Genomic DNA, 18,393 nt, shown 5'->3' with positions numbered 1-18,393 from the left:
AGGGGCCTCGTAGGCTATTCACCTCAGGGGATGCTTCGACAAAATGATCTCACTTAGATACGAGGCTGCTTTGGAAGTGTCTCTGACAGTCTGCAACACTCAACTGCAACTCTTCAAATCCTCCTCTGATACCAATTCATGTGGAATGTTTAACTTGGCTCAGCGACACGACGCAATGCTTGGAATTTCTTTGGGTTTTCAATGCGGGTGAGGGGTTTTTTCTTTAGGGTCAGGGCAGTTGGTTAACGCAGCTGAGGGCACCGGTCGGGTTTTGAGGTCTGAGCTCGGAAACTGGATGATTCAATAAGTGGAAACTTCTTTCACTGCTTGTTTAATCCGGGATTCCGACGTATTCATTGCCGCTTCCCATGTTTAGACTGTAGTCGCAAGATGTCATGGTCGAGGTAGCCACAAAAAGGTGTCCTTTATTGTGGACAAGAATTTTTCAAAAGCTTTGAATCTGAACATCTGAATTCCCTCATAAACATGGAGGGTAAGAAGTCAAACCCAGGGAGGGCCGTAAAAGTTCTGAAAGATAAACCAAACAGCGTGGCTCGAGTTTACTTCCTTCAAAAGCAGCGTCACCAGACGAGGAATCACTCTCTCCAAACATGAAAACGCCGCTCCCCTCTTTCACCAAACACTCGAGAAGAGACAAGACTTAGATAAATACAGTGCAAGGCTCTGGTTTGAATTCTGAAAAAGCACAACTTTGCACTGCTAAGCTCCATGGCGGCAACTGTAAATACTGTTATGGACCATTATAGGATCAACAAAGTCTGTCATTGGCGCTGTTTGTTTTCACAAAGAGGAGGCCAGAGACTGGCTCTGTGTTAGTGTATGTGTCTCCTTCCTTATAAATTAGCAGCATTTTGGCAGCAGCGCATGGCTTCAAAGACGAACATCCATTCAACACAACGATCGCACCGCGACGTCCGTTTGGAGGCCGTTCTGGAGCTTCTCGTCTTTAAATGTAAAAGCTCAAAGTGTTGAACAAAGTCCACGAAAAGATTGCGGTTGGAACGTCCGCAATTCAACTGAGGAACCTCATGTGACGCGATCGAAAGCCCCAGAAAAACAGCTACTTGTCCTTGTTGACTTAGTGATTATATTATTTTCTGATTTCTTTTCCGGAGTATATTTTCCATATTCACCAAATTTGTATCCACTGGTCTACAGCAGTGCTTAGGGAATCGAAACTTCTGTGATTCTAACACACGGTTTAGCAATGATTACTTTGTGAGCACAGAAAGAAAAAAAAAATAGTTCGCTGTGACCTCTCACCTCACTGTGACCTCTCAAGGGAAACTTGTCGAGCCAAGATGTTAAGCATGCGAAGGTCTGGGCCTCGTGGGAAATGGTGTTCATCAAAAGCTGCAAAAGAAAAAACAGAAATACGGAATGAATTCAATTTTAAGGAAGCTACACAACATGCCGTTGTAAAAGGCATTTCATTATCGGCTTATCAGATTTTTGGTTTCAAGCTGTACGTTTGAAAGAGGTGAACATTTAAAAAAAAAAAAAGATGCAATAAAGTGACAGAAGTGGAAACTGTAGTGTTTTGGACCTTGACCTACACTGATGGACCACAGTCAGGATTCCTTGGCCACTGCTGCTGTAATGTTAAGTCTTTCTCGAGTCTCATCTGCTGAATTCCCTTTTTAAAATCAGTTTTTCGCACTTGATTTGACCAATTCTCCTGTCTACAGACGAAAAGCGCCCACAGTAAGAATTAAGATTTTCTTCCTATCGTCTCCTTGCCCTTTCCCACATAGCCAGTGCGGCTTTTAATGGTTTACACTGTAAAGTGCTGACATATTTACATCGCACGGGACTCCAGCTATTACTGTGCGAGTCTCGTGTTTCAGGACCTGTTGAAGGACGCCAGGCAAACGTTCGGCATTTGATTCCGTAAGTACAAATCAAAACCTCACGTGTTCCTCAACACATCTACAAACAGAGATTCTTACATATTCCATATGCTCATGTTGAAACTATTTCCGAATGACAACATGTGTTGTTGATACATTCTGCACATCCCCCAGACGCCGCTGTTTATCATGGAGGATAGACGTGCAGTGTGTGTGCGTGTGTTTGTGTTTAGTGCACATCAGAGGGGAGCTGCCGGAGCTTTTGTGTGAGTTAATTACTAAAACAGCATCAAACAACGGAACAGAAAAGCTCTCCATGGATAGCCTCAGTCAGCTGGACAGTTTGTCACAGCTTCAAAACCACCTACCTCGGCTGTGATAAGGTGTGTGTGTGTGTGTGTGTGTGTGTGTGTGTGTTTGTTTCAGTTGGATAGCAGCGGAGTCTGTTTGTCTGTGTTTGCCTGATGTGAGCTTGTGTGCGTTGTCATCCTGGGTGTCCCACAACAATTTTGTCAGCGAGCAGATAAAGAAAAGGAATCAGTGTGTGGCCAAACGTTTTAGCTGCACACAGACCGGTTGCGGGCACATGTCGGTAATTTTCTGGTGAAATAGGTATTTTCTTTGGCAGCTGCAGATGGGGGCTTTGCATAGATAAGCCCCGGCGCCTGCAGGTTTCAGCAAAGCAAAGTCACACTGTGACTCGATTTTGCTCAAGGTTCAGTGACAACTTATTTTTTTCAAATCTTATCAACCAGGTCAAAGATAAAATCCTTTCATCCGCACTGCAGACACCACTAATATGAAATGGAAGTGAAAAATAAAAAATAAAATGTGTACGCAATTGTCATTGGAACTACTTTTCTGCCGTAGAAATAGTCACTCTGAAAACTGTTTATATATTATTTTAAATATTTTTTCTCCATATTGTCATGTAAAGAAAGACATATGAACACTGTAGGCGCATCTTTAATGCACATAAGCAGTCGATCACTGTGACCACGTTTCCACTGCACCACGAGATGTTTGAAAGTAAAATCCTCTGCTTTTAGATTAAGCGAAAAACACACAGAGTACATTGAAACGCTGCCAAACATTCACACCGCTCAGCGTGACGGAAATATTCTGTCAGTACTCTTAAACATGATGTTGTGAAAGCGCTTTCAGATGAACCTACCTCCGCGTGTGCACGTTTCGAGTGCTAAAGATTATCAGCTATCAGTCGGGGACGACTATTCTTTTCAGACCATTGTTGGATATTTTCTACCCTCTTCAGGTAGAATCCTATCTCCAGCTCCCTTTATTAAAAATCCCTATTTAAATATGTGATTTTCCTACTGGAGGCACGTACAGAGGCCCATGTGAATGACACAATAACTTGATATCTTATTCAATTGAAATGCCACGGAGCAATAACTATTTGCCACAGCAAACAGCTTGCAAATAAAGCTGGTCTCCCTGAGCGGTAATAAAAAGCCTCATATGGAAGAGGTTATATTAGGACTGTGAGAAATCAAATAGATAGGATCTGGATTGCTTGGTTTCACTCCGTAAAAACGAAGGCTGGCTGTCTTGTGGGGCAGGCAAATATTGAAGAATTGCACTCGATATCAGGCGAGTTGAGCAACAGGCTGAAAAGTCAGCGGGTCAGAGACACATGCAAAAACATGGCCTGAAAAAAACAGTCCTGATCTCAGGCTCCATATTTGGTCTCATTGTTTTTTGTGAATTAAAAGTAATTTCATGCACTGGAATAAGCAAGTTACTGTGAACTTTCTGCACTAACCTCACTTCTTTAGCATCATCAGAACAAGAGTCCCTATTTACATTATCACACATTTAACATTTACACTAACAAATCCTCTGGAGTTGTCAAAACTTATAGTAAAAGTTCTGGTGTTGTGTAAAAGTTACTCACGAACAAGTCTCAAGTGATCACATGATCGAGCGCACGTATGTATTCAAAGGTGCTGGATGACTCGAAATGTCTTTCCTGAGATCTAATATGAATCTTTTGTTTGCCATGATCGTTCTGGAGCTTTTCTCACCGCCACGCCAATATTCCATTATTATTCCGTATATGGGAAACGTAAGCAGCATATTTCTGTTTGGATATCTGAACTCGTGCTGTATTTAGAATTTTCCAACTAAGAGATGTGGGACGTGCTGATAATCATCAGGTTTTAGGAGCATGTGTACAGGATGTTCTGAACGTGTCTCAATGTGGATTTTTACAGCAGTTTGCCTCTTGCCCTGTTCAGGGTGAGCTCTGTTCAATGAGCACAAACCAACAACTAACAGTTTGCATACGGGCCTGTCAGTGGTTTTTGAAATAAGTGAGCCATTGTCCCAAAATTAGGTCAGGGTTAGGGAAGGGATTTTACACGTAAAAACAAAGTTTCAGTGGAAGCAGACAAACTTTGAAAGCTACCGAACAGAACAATCAGGTTGGGTTTTTTTGTGATTAATTCTCTTTTGGGGATTTACTCGTGAGTAGAGCTTCCACGGCTGATGAGATCCACGCTCGCAGACGTCACCGACTACAAAAAGCCTTTGATTGTGTTGAGTGTTAACCTTTAACCAGGGGCAGCTTTGAGGTTTCTGCATACACAGAGGCTAACAAGGTCACACAAGCTTGCCGTCCTGTTCACATGCCTGCGGGGTGCAGACTCCACTTTTAGTCGGAGAGATAACCTTCCCAAACAACAGAGGTCCTGGGACTCAAGAGGCGAATGAGTCACTGATTATCTGTGTTTACAAAGGTCAGCGTCGTTACAGCCCTGGACGCGGAGTGTCCACCGGCTTATCTGTCACCTGGCCTCGATGGCCAAACAGCCTCCTGTGTGAAGAGGTAAGAGGGGAGCTGTCAGACGATCAGGAGATGGTAAACAAGCTGCGGCCGGGGCGTATTTCACAGAGGGGGGCCCTAAACCTACACCGGGCGTTAAGAGGCGACAAGTGCATTCGCTGCATCTATGTCATTTAAAATCTGCCAGGGTGCACGCTTACCCTGGCTTTTAGAAGGGAATAAAGAGACGGCACGCCGATTGGCTTATTGCATGTTACGGCCAAAACACATTAATGATTAATTAAGAGACTAAGTACGACCCTTCGGAACTTTGCGCCTGGCGCAGCAAAAGTGGATTTGGAGATGCATCAGTGCCATGAACTTTAGCGCTTTGATCGTAAAATGAAGAGTCTGTGTGTGTGTGTGTGTGTGTGTGTTTGTGAGCAAAGAAGAGAAATGTATGCGAGAGTGGGAGACAGGTAGAGAGGGGAAGCCCCTCTCAGCCCTCAGGACGTAATTAGTCTCCCTAATTCCAACTAGTGCAACTTGATGGCGAGTCTCCAACTCCAGGGCTCTGCTAAATCTTCTCATTAGGCAGCCCGGGTTTCTGGTGGAGCACTCGCCTCATCGTTCAACCCAGCCGTGTGCCTTGTAGCAGAACATGTACATGAACTGTTATTGGGGGGGGGGGGGGGGGGGGGGGGACACGACAGACGGTGCTATAGATTTAATAATTCCCTGTAAAAAATTCTCATAACCCTTAAGTGAATAAGAGGCTGGTTTCTAAAACCTCTTACAAAACAATTTCTTGTCAACACTGGAGCCTTCAACCCCGGCTGTTAACGAAAGCTATTATCATGATTAAGTTTGCGTGTTGGTGTGTGTGTGTTTTCCTCTGTGTGCAATAAAGGGTAAGTGATTGTCTAGGACGTCTACTCTTAAGTATGCAAAAGTCATTTGCGGCACAATTATGCACAACTAGCTGTTAAATAGCCATGTCATTTTCACCCTGGAATTTCATTGTCTTTGGCTCTCCCTCACTGTCACTGTCTCTCTCTCTCTCTCTCTCTCTCTCACACACACACACACACACACACACACACACACACACACACACACACACACACACACACACACACACACACACACACACACACACACACACACACACACACACACACACACACACACACACACACACACACACACACACACACACACACACACACACACACACACACACACACACACACACACACAGGTGACAACCTGTATCAATCAAGCATGGAGGGAACAATGAGGCATCCACGGGGCGATGGTAATCTTCGATGTGTATCACCATTCTGTACGCCTCCTCCATCTTGCGGACGGGGAAGACAAAATGATCACCGGTCTCGAATAGGCGAAAAACAGACTGTAACCCCTTTTGTCATGTCACTCCATCGCGTATGCACACAAGCAAAACAGGCCCCGCAACCTAAGGGCTGCTGTAGGGTGAAATAAACAAAGTGCACAAATGAGAAAGCGTGTGAACGGGATGTAAACAGACAGAGGAAGGAAGTAAATTAAAGGTTTAGATCATGTAAACATGTCTCTTGGTTGTTTTGAATTTGAGCCGCAATTGGTGAGTTTTTAAGTGGCACTGGTACTCTTTTGTTTCTGTATGACCTTGGCGATGAAGACTATAAGGATAAGAGAGGTGTTATTTAATTATTTTTTTTAAAACAAGGCTCAGTAAGTCCCCCAAAAAGGGGTTGGAACAGGAGTAAATGATGCTGTAGTAAGTAATTGCAGTGGAGGATTAACACACATTGTGTGTAGCAGCGAGTATACCTAGCAGAAGGAAAATGTATACAGGATTGAATCGAAATAAATACAGAGTGTGTTCATGATAATGAGCTCCCTGTGTATCAGGCGTCGGCTCCTCCGAGGATACAATATCCATTAATTGTTTGTTTTGGTCTATTCGCTGGGTTTATTAAAAAAGAAAAAGAAATAACAAACAATATCAGTAGCAGTATATTTGTTTACTGTTGTCCCTCTTTCATTCTCCCGACTGTGATTGTCGGAATATTTGAATTGACTAATAGCCTGCCACTCAAACCACTTCTGTGTTGTCGGGAGATGTTTCATTACAATAAACACAGCAGTCAAATTGTCCCTGTCTATGTTTTTCTCCTATCGCTGCCTCTTCCCCCACAGCCCGAGACAGACCACGGTTTAATAAGGCCATTTCATTTTCTGGAGCCCCCTATATGCAAAACAACTGTGTCGTTTTAATCAACACTGGCTGGTTGATTGCAATTCCACCCCGAAACATCGCCTCCTCTATTTGCGTCATGCTCAGGGCTGTCATCGTGACCTCGCCGTGCCCCGTCTCCAGGATTCACCCTTCAGCGGCTCAGGCAGCCCACCCACGTGTGGTATCATTCCAGGAGAGGGCCGGGATACTGATGTCAGACGGCTGTCACGCTCGCTCCCACAGCTGCAGGACCAGCAATGCTTTTGATAGGAAGAGGAGAAAAAGATTAAAAAAAGAAAAAATATATATATATATATATATATTCCGTTTGGACCGTCGCAGAAACACGAGGGAAAGCCAGGCGACCATGAATCTTTGAGGTGCTCTGTAATGGCTTTGAAACGGCATTACATTTGTGTGTGTAAAACAACCGGCGACGTTGAGAGGGATGGGATCTGATGGCCCCGGTTCCCCGAGATGTGCCGATGCCACTTTCACGGCGACCCCCTGCTGCTGCTCCTCCTCAGCACTTTTGCAGAGATCATTCCCTTCACGGCTTCGTGCCTCAAATCCTCTCTCCTTCTCCCTCTCCTGTATTTCCACTTCACTTTCCTGACGCTTCCCCCTTTTTGTTTAATCCTTTCTCTTGCTTTCATGTGCTCTTTTTCCCCCCCGATATTTCAAGGAAATTATCCTGTCTTTGCCGATTCCCTCTGTGGTTGAAGGGATAATGTGGACGGGAAGCAGCCCCCTCTCGGTCTTTCTCGTTGGGTTTTTAATGCTGTCTGTCTGCTTGACTCTTGCCTCCCTTTCTCAGACGGGGGGGGGGGGGGGGCTTGTGGTGATGAAGATGCTCATTTCTCTCTCCCCTGGAGGGCCAGATTGCAGTGTTGTGCCATTAACCAGAAGTTGCGCTCATTCCTTGGCAGCTCATTAACATATTTCATCTGCATGCGCTGCTCTCCCCTCACAATTCAATTGTGCTTCTTTTTTTTCGTGCACTAATGTGCGGGCAACAAGTTACAATGACTTATTTTGGTAATTTCAGTGAAATAATCACTGTTTCCCATTAGGAACAGAGGCAAGCTTTTTAGGATATAATTACACTGTGGGAAAAAGAAAAAAAAAAAGATGCAAAAGCCACTGCTGATTTATGGAGCTATCTGTAATGTTTTGGGTAGCAAAAATGAGACCGAGGTGGCCACACACATGCACAGAAGGGAAACAAATAGTTGGCCACACACTGACATTTAACCACACGGCATTTGTCAAATGTACCTGTGAAAGTGTGATAGAATCTGGGAAGAGACACTGTGGAGAGAGAGAGAGAGAGAGTGGAGAGGTTTCTTCTCAAGTGGCGGCACGTCTGCCGCGGTGTCTCGGAGTTGTTAAAAAGTGTATTTCGGGGAGTGCACACGCTTGGTGCACAGAACCATGGTCATTAAAGTGCACCTGCCTCCGCACTCTGCCCCCTCTCCCCTGTTGCCCCCGTTGATCTGCTCCTTTTGTTCAATGCTAATGGTCCGCAGCGATCTGCGGCCGGCCCGAGGAGCAGGAATGTTGTTACGCGTGGACCAACAGGGAGGGAAGTTAACCCCAGCAACAAGGAAAGGCCTGGAGGTCCCGGAGGTTGTTTTTTTTGTTTGTTTGGTTGGTTTTTTTTACACAACATCACACAGGATTAAACTTTAACCCAGCAAAGAAGCTCTAAACGCTCAGATGCATATGGAGGAGGTGTGAGTAAAGGCTGTGATACGTTCACCGTGATACATTGAGGTTTGCGAGCTGTTGAAAAAGGCTCTTAGTGGGGAAGGCAGTTACCGGAGGTGTTTAGCTCTCACATCATTATTTCCCTCTGTTTTGGCTTCCTTCACAATGCACTGCTTTTCGGGGGGAAATCGAACGCTTGCCGAAGGATTTGAAGAGCCCAACCCGGGAGATATACTCAAACTAAACGGGATAGGATTTGCGGTCGTTACATCCAACTGACTACGCATGTGAACACATCTGAGATGATACATTTATTTCACTCCATTAATGGGCACCGGTGAGCTCCTTGCAAGCTCGTCGTCGGTGGCTCCCCACAATCAAGCTAATTATTCCTCATCATATCCAGCAGGTAGTAATTAGGCCTTTGTTGCTCGCTATCATACTGTTGATACAATAGACGACTCTCGGGCTGCAATTGTTCTCCGCAATTGTGATGAGTAAAGGAGATTATGCATTTTAATAGGTGAGAATTAAAATAATATGAAGCGAGAAAGTAAGAAAAAAAACTGCATGAGGAGAGACGGCACGCTCATTGTGTTTATCACTGATGTTTATTCATGTAATTTACGAGTATAATCTCTTGATTCAAAGTGACTCATTCATCGCGCTCAAGTGTTCTTGACGGCTGCTGACGGACGAGATGGAAAACCAAACTGACTCCTGCCTCAGTTGATGTACAGCGGAGGCAAAATAAAGAGCAAATTGGCTATTTAGAGAGATCAAGCCATGAAAGGCTGATTGCCGAGTGTGTTTTCTCTGCAGATGTTGTTTGTCATACAAAGGGATGAAAGGGATTCTAAGTGATAGACGAGCTGATTTTGGAGAACGTGACACTCCAAAGACTCTTGGCTGATTGCTGTTACCCCCACAATCACCCATTGGCAGGGACGTGCACACACACAGTTTTATTTAGGATAACTTTTTTTCACCACCAAATTTTTGTTAAAAAAAATGTTATTTTGACTGGATGGGACAGTCTATGTTTCATTGACAGAGGCGTCTTATGGTTCAGAGTGTGAGAAAACCATATAAAAAGGAGAAGTGGTGGCCACATGCACATTCTACAAGCTTTGAACAAGATCTCATGGTCATTATTACTTTCCACAGTTGTCATGGAGACAACTGAGCTGCCATCATGTGAACTAACTATGGAACTTTGATCATGTACAAGAACATGATCACATATGCGGAGGTGATTGCAACCCTGGTTTCTATTCAAAGTTGGTCTCCCTGGCATCAGATGCGAATGGCCTCCCTGATCTTCCTCCACTCACTACTCGTCAATGAAACTGGTCCCCTCCAACTCAATTTTGTGTTTTGGTCTGGCGCTTATAGACAACTGATGTTGCTTGTTCCACAGAGACCCAGCAAATGTGCCCCGATGTAGGTACATTTTGTTGAACAGGACCCCAAAAGAAGATAAACTATAGAGGAATGCATGTACTTACATGACAGTATGTGCTAAATAGGATTTATATCTACAAGGGGTTAAAACTTTTGTGATTCTTTAATGTGCTTATTCACATTATTTTATGTCTGGCTTTCTTTGGAATTTCCAGCTGCAGAAACAAATATAGTTGACCTCCTTAAAATGTGAGAAGTGTCTGACTATGCAGGGGGAGTGTGAGGGGAGAGCAGGAATGAGTGTGTGAATATGATTATCTGGTGAGTGGTCAGTGTCTCACAGTATTTCGATGCATATTTTGGAGACAGTGTGAAGCCAAACAAAACAGCAGGCAGTGTGTGTACGCCGATCGGCCACCACATACCGTCTCTATTGCTGTGGCGAGCCCATATTTGGAGTGTGGTGCTTTGTCCTTTTGGTGTGGGGTGCAATACAAACCAGGCTGCATTGCTGGAGAATGTGCACAAAAAAGGGGGCCCTCGGGATCAGCTCCAGGGGCCGCAACCCGGCACCGCAACTCCCGATTCTCCAGAGGAGGAGGGGGCAGACAGACACTCATCTGGTGAAAGAGATGACACATGCAACAACCCTACATGACTTGCTCCCACAGAGAAGGTAATATTAACAGACTAGTACAGAGCAGCAACAATTTTACAGAACTGAAATTAATACAAAAGATGGTTTGTTGTGGGTTTTTTTGTTAGCCTGTTTGTTTTTATATTGTAATTTTTGAATTAAATGTGTGTGTTGCTGTTGAATGTACGTGTATGGTTGTATTTGTCAGTGTGTGTGTATGAGAATTAATTATGGATATGCGTGTATATAGATTTAGTTTCTATATTCCTATGATGTACAATCATAACATTTACATCAATATCATGTACAGCTGTACTAACATCCAAATACCCAAGTACCTGTGAGCTTTCCTGCAAACATTATTATCAGTTATCAGTCTACGCTCATTGATTATCAGTCAATCTTGTCACTTTTGGACAGTGTATGGCAAGCATATTATCCCTCGTCTTTATGCTGGTGGAAACCTCGGTGTCAAGTCATGAAAATTATAACAATATCTAACTCTTGGCAAACAAGTAAAAATGTGTATTTGCCAAAATATTGGAACTTTTCCTTGAGTAAAACAAAAAAAAAATGTTCTGCTTATCAATTAATCTGCTGCAATCATTACGGTTTGCCCCTCTGTCATGCGCGCAGCACAGTACATCAACATACATGTTGAATGATCCATAAACATTAAGCCTGATAATAAACAAACGGGTAAATTGCCTTTCTTTGGACAATAATAATTTAATGTAGATAAGTGCTGGTGTCTATATTTTATCCAGTAACTGGTAGAATAAATATGCCCCCCCCCCAAAAAAAAACATTAATTCTCGCAAAGAGGGAAGATTTATAAGTCAACAAGCGTAAAAAGCAACTTTCACTTTCAATACCGTGATCACCTGCAATCTGTATTCAGTTTTTGCTCCTCACTTTTAATTAAGACTTCACAGCGTTTAATAAATTCTGCCAGACACAAACACACAAATCACATCTGATAAGATAACAACTTGGCTGACTTGCAAAAATGTTGCCCTTCACTGTGTACACAATGAAAGAGCCTATAGCGCTCAATAAACTACCCTGGGGGGTTGGGGTGGGCTCGACATCAGTATGATTCATGAAGTCCTTCGACCACACAATCCTGCACTTTTTGTTCGTTTCCTTCAGATTTGGGGTAAGAGCCTTTTATTAAGAGACTAATACATCACTTCAAGAGTACTAAACACCCGCACTGCAAAGTGTATGATTGCTCAAGTTTCTCCCTTTGGTCATGATTTTTTGTTTTTCTTCGTCTGACATTTCAAAAATGAAGGAGAGAAGGGAATAGTTTGAACATTGCCTGCACTTTGCTGGATTCGAACCGAGACAGTGAATCAACCATTTCTATCAAACTCCAGAGATGAAGAAAGTGCAACGGGAAACTGTCAAACAATTCCCTCTTATGTGGCTCAACCTGAACTGACTGAGCGAAATCTGTAAATCGCCTCGACTGTTCCGCATTGCCCATTTTCGTGGAGCGGCTTTTCTCAACGATGCAAACGTCCTCCACACTATACACAAAGATTTAATTTTCCCCTCAGACTGGAGAGCACCCGAGGACAGACGCCGCTGGCACGATGCTCCAAGTGTTGTGTTTGTGCCTCTTCGTGAAGTAACGCAATTGCAGTGAATGCTCCTCTTGAGCCTCACACGCATTTCCTCTGTCTTCGCCGTGCCGATGCTATCAAACACAAGAAATGATTCTCCCCTTTATATTTCCTTAGGGGGCTTTCATCTTTGCCTTTATCTAAGGGGGGGGGGGGGGGGGGGGGACGGACAAGGAGAGCAGTGACATTTATCGCCGTGTCGGTATGTGAGCGAGCGTTTGTGTGCATATGGTCCCCTTCTCTTTATCTCTGAACAACGGGTCAGGGTGTTAGAGCAGCAGAGAGATGAAGATAGTAATGTGCGCTGGAATGCTGCTATCACGCTGGGTTTCTTGCCACGCATGGGTGGGGAAGGCTTCTGCGTTTGTATGTGCATGTTTGTGGGGTCAAGCCATTGAAAGGCTTTATAATGCTCATCTGAGGATTTCATTTTGAGACTGAAAATTGCCGTGTAATAATGCAGCGGTGCAAGACTTAAGCAGACTTGAGCAGAAAAAAACTGGAACAGTGACTCATCCAGTTCTTAGATCACACGTCGACCACAAGGACACTCACCAGTTTATAATTAAACCCATGACAGCAAAAAAGATAGGACTTCTGGAAGTGCTTATGACTCCCAAGATAAGAGCTGCTGTGGTTTGCAAAACACGCTGCATGGCACGGTTTGGCCCTTTGAAGACCGTGAGGCCGCTGCTCGCGAGCAAAACTTCCCTTTGAGGGGTGCTGGGTCTCATTGACAGACATTTATCATTTCACGTGTCTGCTCACCCCTGAAACAACTCCAGCATTTACACAGCGCAAACAACATCTGTCTTCATGTCGACCTTCTCGCCGTGACCTGGAGACACACTTGGACTTCAACAGACCCGGCTTGGTTTACAATCTGACTCCAAGTTAGCTTGTTTGGAAGACTTAATGTGGCTGGGAGACTATTACGAAAGCATGGCGATGAATAACACAAGTGGTACAGCATGTGATCATCTTTCAAAAGGAAACTTCAGAAATTGAAATACAAGTATCTGGTTCAAAATCCAAACAACCACAAACTGACTTGTCTGATGTCATCCATCCTTATTTAGAAGAGCTCCATGTATTCCTTCATCTGTAGTTACTGACACTCACTGACAAGCTGCCAGGGTAATGGATTTAGCAGCAACTCGTGTCGAATCTTGAGCTGTGCCTCCTTTCAAAAAGAAGCAATTTAGATGGGCAGAGATTATGGCTGCTCTGATGCATTGTCCACATCAGAGGAAATGTCAGCAAGCAAACAAACAAAAAAACAGCTGCTCATTTCAGCCGACATCTGAGTTAATGAAATGAAAGGCAGAAAAAATTAGGGCGAGAGCAACGTGCCGCCCGTCTACAAGAAGGAGGCGGTAATATTGATGGGCTTTTTCGCAAAGCAGGCAGCTTAAGTGCTAATGTCCACTGAAATGTCATCAGTCAAATCAGCGCCTTCATCTTCTGCTCCCAGCTGCTTCGATCGGGAGATTTCTTTCAGCCGAACATTGACTGACAGGGGAAGGATTGATGAGGGTTTCTACAAGAGCTTGTCGGCCTTGGCGACACATCTATTCCTCTTCAAGACATCGCCCTGAACACGCAAGACAAAGTGACTGGCTGCCCGTTTGCTCATTCCCCTGACATTCCGCCATGTTGAAATCGGGCAAAGTGACAATCTGTCTAAGCACGCGTCACTTATTCTGTACGTCCCCTCTTTGTTCCGCACAAGCTAAGTGACTAGCGGGCCCATCATGTGCGCGAACTGGTTCTGAACGACCACAGCATGTTGGCTCAACTTTACCCCATGGGGTCAGGCCTGGGCAGCAGATAACTCACTGTTGGCGAAAAAGGGGAAGTGAGGAGGAGGGAGTGGAGCTGTGAAGCCGGTCTGAAGGCCTCAGCAGAGGGCCATGTCTTGCATGCAGGCGGGCAGACAGACGGATGCGCTGAGTGACTGGCACCTGCTCTAGAAGTACCAGATGGCCAGGCGAGGGCCTGTGCCAGTGGGGTGAGGGGACTCGTGTCAGTCCCTGCATCTGCAGCCCGTGTCAGGATTCTGGCAGGGCCGCGATGTTCGGCCAGCCATCACCACTCAGCAGCCTGCAGTCACGATGAGGAAAAATTCAGGTTGGGCAAGGGATGAGTCGAAATGCAGACCCAAGCACCTGATGCTGCGTTGTCGTGCAGGGAAACGGTGGCAGGCGTCCAAATAGGATCTGAGAGTATGGAAAGAGTCACAGAGAGATTGTTTTTTGGCGTCTGGACAATTTACCTATAGGTGAGGTAAAAGTTAGAGAAAAAGTTCAATTTAATCATAGAAAAGGCGAGCAACAGAGCCAAAGAAGTTGTATTTTGAATATCAGCACCTGGGAACATTCCTCAACTTCCAGGTCTGAGATCTGCAGCTTTGTGATTAAGCCTCGAGTTCCCCACAATCTCCAACAAGAGCTCTCTGGTTGAGTAAATACATATAGTGCTGTGGTACAGCGAAACATGAATGTGTTGTCTACAGTAGAACCACATAGAAACTTTCAAACCTTTCGTGATTCCCATAAAGTCTATCTGACACTTGACAGTGAGAAAAGATGCACTGGCAAGACGCGCCTTGGAAAACCGTAACGGGTTTATTCTGCAATCACATTTCATGATGAGAAAATGTGAAGACAGACTCCAGGGTCGTGCATCCGCAATGAAGAGGTGGAGGTGGGTCCCGCAACTTCACGGCACTGAAATGACAGCTGAATGACAGCCGAGAGAGAGGACACTTCAAAAGTTTGACAGCTTACAAGTGATTGAAAAGCTGAAGGCGAGCGTTTCATGTTTTGATTAGACGAGGACAGAATTGAGCTGGTGCTCAGAGATAGCAGCAGTCTGTGCTTGCGACTCAGAGGGCATGTGCAAGGAAATACTGGGATTTGAACACATATGTACTGACGATACTTATGAACAGATAGTTGTACAGATCTGTAAAAACATTCCTAGTAACAATCTTTAGAATTGTCCTACAGGACAACTTTCAAGTTTGGGAATATCATTCTCTCCAATCGATTTCCACAGCAAGTTTTGTCCATGGACAAGCTGCGTTCTGTTTGACAATGCTGAATTCAGACTCTGTGGTGTTCAATGGACTATTGACCCCCGATGATCAACCTGCGTTCATCCTCTGGGATGTGTCATCTAGCACAGCTGGGCAGAACATCAATATAAAGGTGATGCTCTCCCCCTCTCTCCGTCTCCGAGGACGACCGCTGCGATAGAAGCCCCAGCATCTCTCCAGTTAAACGCGGATGCAGTCAGACAAACCTGTGAATTCTTTCTCCGTTTGCCTTGTGGCCTTTTCAACCCACCAACCGAGTCCCGTGGGTGACTGACTGACTGGCTGGCTGAGACCAACCAGCTCAAAGACAGCTCCCAATGATCAATATTTGAGCAGCTTGGCGCTGCCTGAGCTCTAGATCCATGTCACCGGGGTCCCCATTCCTCTTGCTGGGACAATTGCCAGGACATGCCGCGCTGTTTGAGGCCTGCTCACTGAGGTGATCCAGTACGAGCGGCTAGAATATCCCTTGATCCATTATGGATGAACTTGGGAGTTTGCTGGCAAGTTGTACGTGTGTAATTGAAGGAAACAAGGCGGCAAACATCGGTACACAAAGAACAAACGTGTATACACGCTGAACATATGCCAAACACACACACACAAAGACAAATGCTGTATCTCATCTCAGTGCCTCATAAGACAATTCTGAACAACAAAAACAGGTTGGCCGCTCTGGACCCACGGCATGAAGAGAGAGAAAGTGACATTTCTTTCATTGTGCACCTAAAAAAAATAGAAAAGAAATGTAGATATTAAAAGCAGAACCGTTTGTCGGCATGTCTTTGCATTTCAGGGCTTTCCACCTACGTCAAATGCTCATATTACAAAATGTGATCCAGAAAACACAGTCATAGCAGTGAAGGATGGAAAGGAGCTTCTGGCCTTTGATCACTGCCGAGACGGCAGCCGCAAAATAACCATTCTTCAAAACCAGAAGTCGGAGAGAGGAAAATAGTTTGTGACAGTTTCCAAATAGTTTGACGCAACACCAGAGGCCACAAACACACATGAAAACAGTCCCAAAGTTTTCATCCATTCAGATGTGTTACATGACCTAAATTTTGACTCATTTTTTCTCATCACATTCTCTTACTTTATTGACAAACCATAGACCAGATTTGCATTTGTTTTGTGATTAATCTGATTTTTGCATCCTATCAAAATGGAGCAAAACTTTGATCAGTGTGTTATTACATGAGAGAGAGAGCGAGAGGGGAGAATTGTGTTGCCTGATATATACTTTGGAATACATTATCAGTAGCAGAGTGCTGACTTACTTGGTTGCCCTCGTAATGCTCTGTTAATTAGACGAGGGGAGGGATGTTTAATTAATGCTGGTGGGGAGGATTAAGAACGGGGGGGGGGGGGGGGGGGGGGGGGGGGGGGGGGCGGCTTTAGACTTGTCAATTAGAAACATGGAGGTAAAACAACACAAGCCAGATAACTGACAGATACACCGAATGAACACAAAGCGAGATGCTAACAAGGCTGGCTTTGTTTTTGCTGCTGTTGGTTTCCAGTGCGTTTGCCGCCATGATTCGCAGTGACGGCAAAAGCTTTTCGCACCTCTGCCATCTTTGTTTGTTTTCAAGGCGGCAGAACTCTTCAAGGAAAAATCCGCAATGTACTTCAAAATGTGCCCCCCCCCCACAATTTTTCCCCCATCACAGTTTTACATTCTGTTCCTACATGATAACAAGGCAGAAAAAGCAATTCCCCCCCCCCACCACCCTTTTTTCTCTCCTTGAAGAATGTTTTATGCAGCCCGTTTTCCACATATCACAATTCTGTATGTGTACAGCCATGCAGGACACAAATGATTGCAGATTTGATTGTTTCCTGTCATGTTCCTCCAAGTCTCCCTAAACCTTCTGACATGAAACTGTAGATTTATTTCATTCACTGTTTCCTTGGCAACTCTCTCCGAGAGACCAGAGAGGTTTCAGCTGGAGACAGAGTGCGGCAGTGGAGTCATTATTTACTGCAGGGCTCAAGCTCTGATATTCACTGACGTCCTCTACAATTTCACCCCCTTTCTCCCATGTCTATTTTCACCCCTCACATCAGGACATACATAATTACAGTCTCCATGGCGATGGTCCCTTGGTCAGGTAACTGACATTTTGAAATACAGCAATTATCAATAATTAAAAAATAGTTTTTACCCTATTCTTTGTTGTTTGTTATATTTGGAAAATGCATGTATTTTAAAAGTTGAATGTGTAATAAGGCTCTGAACCTCTGAGGCGCACAAGCTTGTTGAGGTTCATTTAGGAATATGTGCTTCAAGGCTAATTAGAAGAGTTATTTCACGTGCTAATCGCCGTTTGTTGGTTCAGCGTCCTCACAACGAGGCACGGCAGACGGCGAGGCCACCTTTTACTGGGTGATAAATCTAAATTTGAAAAGTGTGAAATTCAGTAAGCCGGGGTCTTAATTACCGCCCCGTGTTCACTCTCCCCATTCATCCATGACCGTAAACCGAACGAGAGCGATCTGAGCGGCTGTGGCAAAGCTCGAGAAACAAACGGAGTTCCCCTTGTCCCAAACCCATACATCATCCGCTGTCAACACCAGGCCAATGTTAGTTCACCTTGATTAGTAAACACTTTATGAAGTTTGGTTAAGAGTTACGTACTGCAAGACGACAACCGCAGTGTGTTTGAGGCTGAGCGGTACGGTTGTTTTCTTCAAAATCTGGCATTTATGCAGCATTGGGATGGGAACTCCCGAGATGCTCCAGAGCGACGTGAGCCTCGTCACCCTCTACCCAGGGAGGCGAGCCACGGCCCGGGCCATAAGCCCACTTTGACTAAGACCTCAGATCAGACGAGACAACCCGCTGAATGTAATTCTATTTAACTATTAAATTGAGGGAGCAAAAGTAGTATCGGCTCCAAATATCGGCTCAAGAAAATCGGCAGTCGGTATTGGTCATCGGCTAAGGCTGATGAAAAATAAATCGGTATCAGCATCGGCCCTAAAAAATCTGTATCGGTCGATCCTTAGT

General features: G+C 44.7%; 1 protein-coding gene across 1 annotated transcript in view; it reads right to left on the bottom strand.

Moving 5' to 3' along the window:
* Positions 1-18,393, bottom strand: part of nrp1a (neuropilin 1a) — a 166,709-nt gene that overhangs the window by 69,216 nt on the left and 79,100 nt on the right. Inside the window, exons 2-3 of the mRNA XM_035619378.2 lie at positions 10,512-10,632; positions 1,285-1,374 (exon numbers count right to left, since the gene is read on the bottom strand). The gene's annotated coding sequence lies outside the window, so the exon portion shown is untranslated. The remainder of the gene's footprint in view (positions 1-1,284; positions 1,375-10,511; positions 10,633-18,393) is intronic.

This window comes from Scophthalmus maximus, chromosome 21 (genome assembly GCF_022379125.1).
Source record: "Scophthalmus maximus strain ysfricsl-2021 chromosome 21, ASM2237912v1, whole genome shotgun sequence".
In the NCBI taxonomy this organism is placed as follows: Eukaryota; Metazoa; Chordata; class Actinopteri; order Pleuronectiformes; family Scophthalmidae; genus Scophthalmus; species Scophthalmus maximus.
Note: the sequence above shows the minus strand (reverse complement) of the source record. Positions and strands in the feature narration are given on the sequence as shown.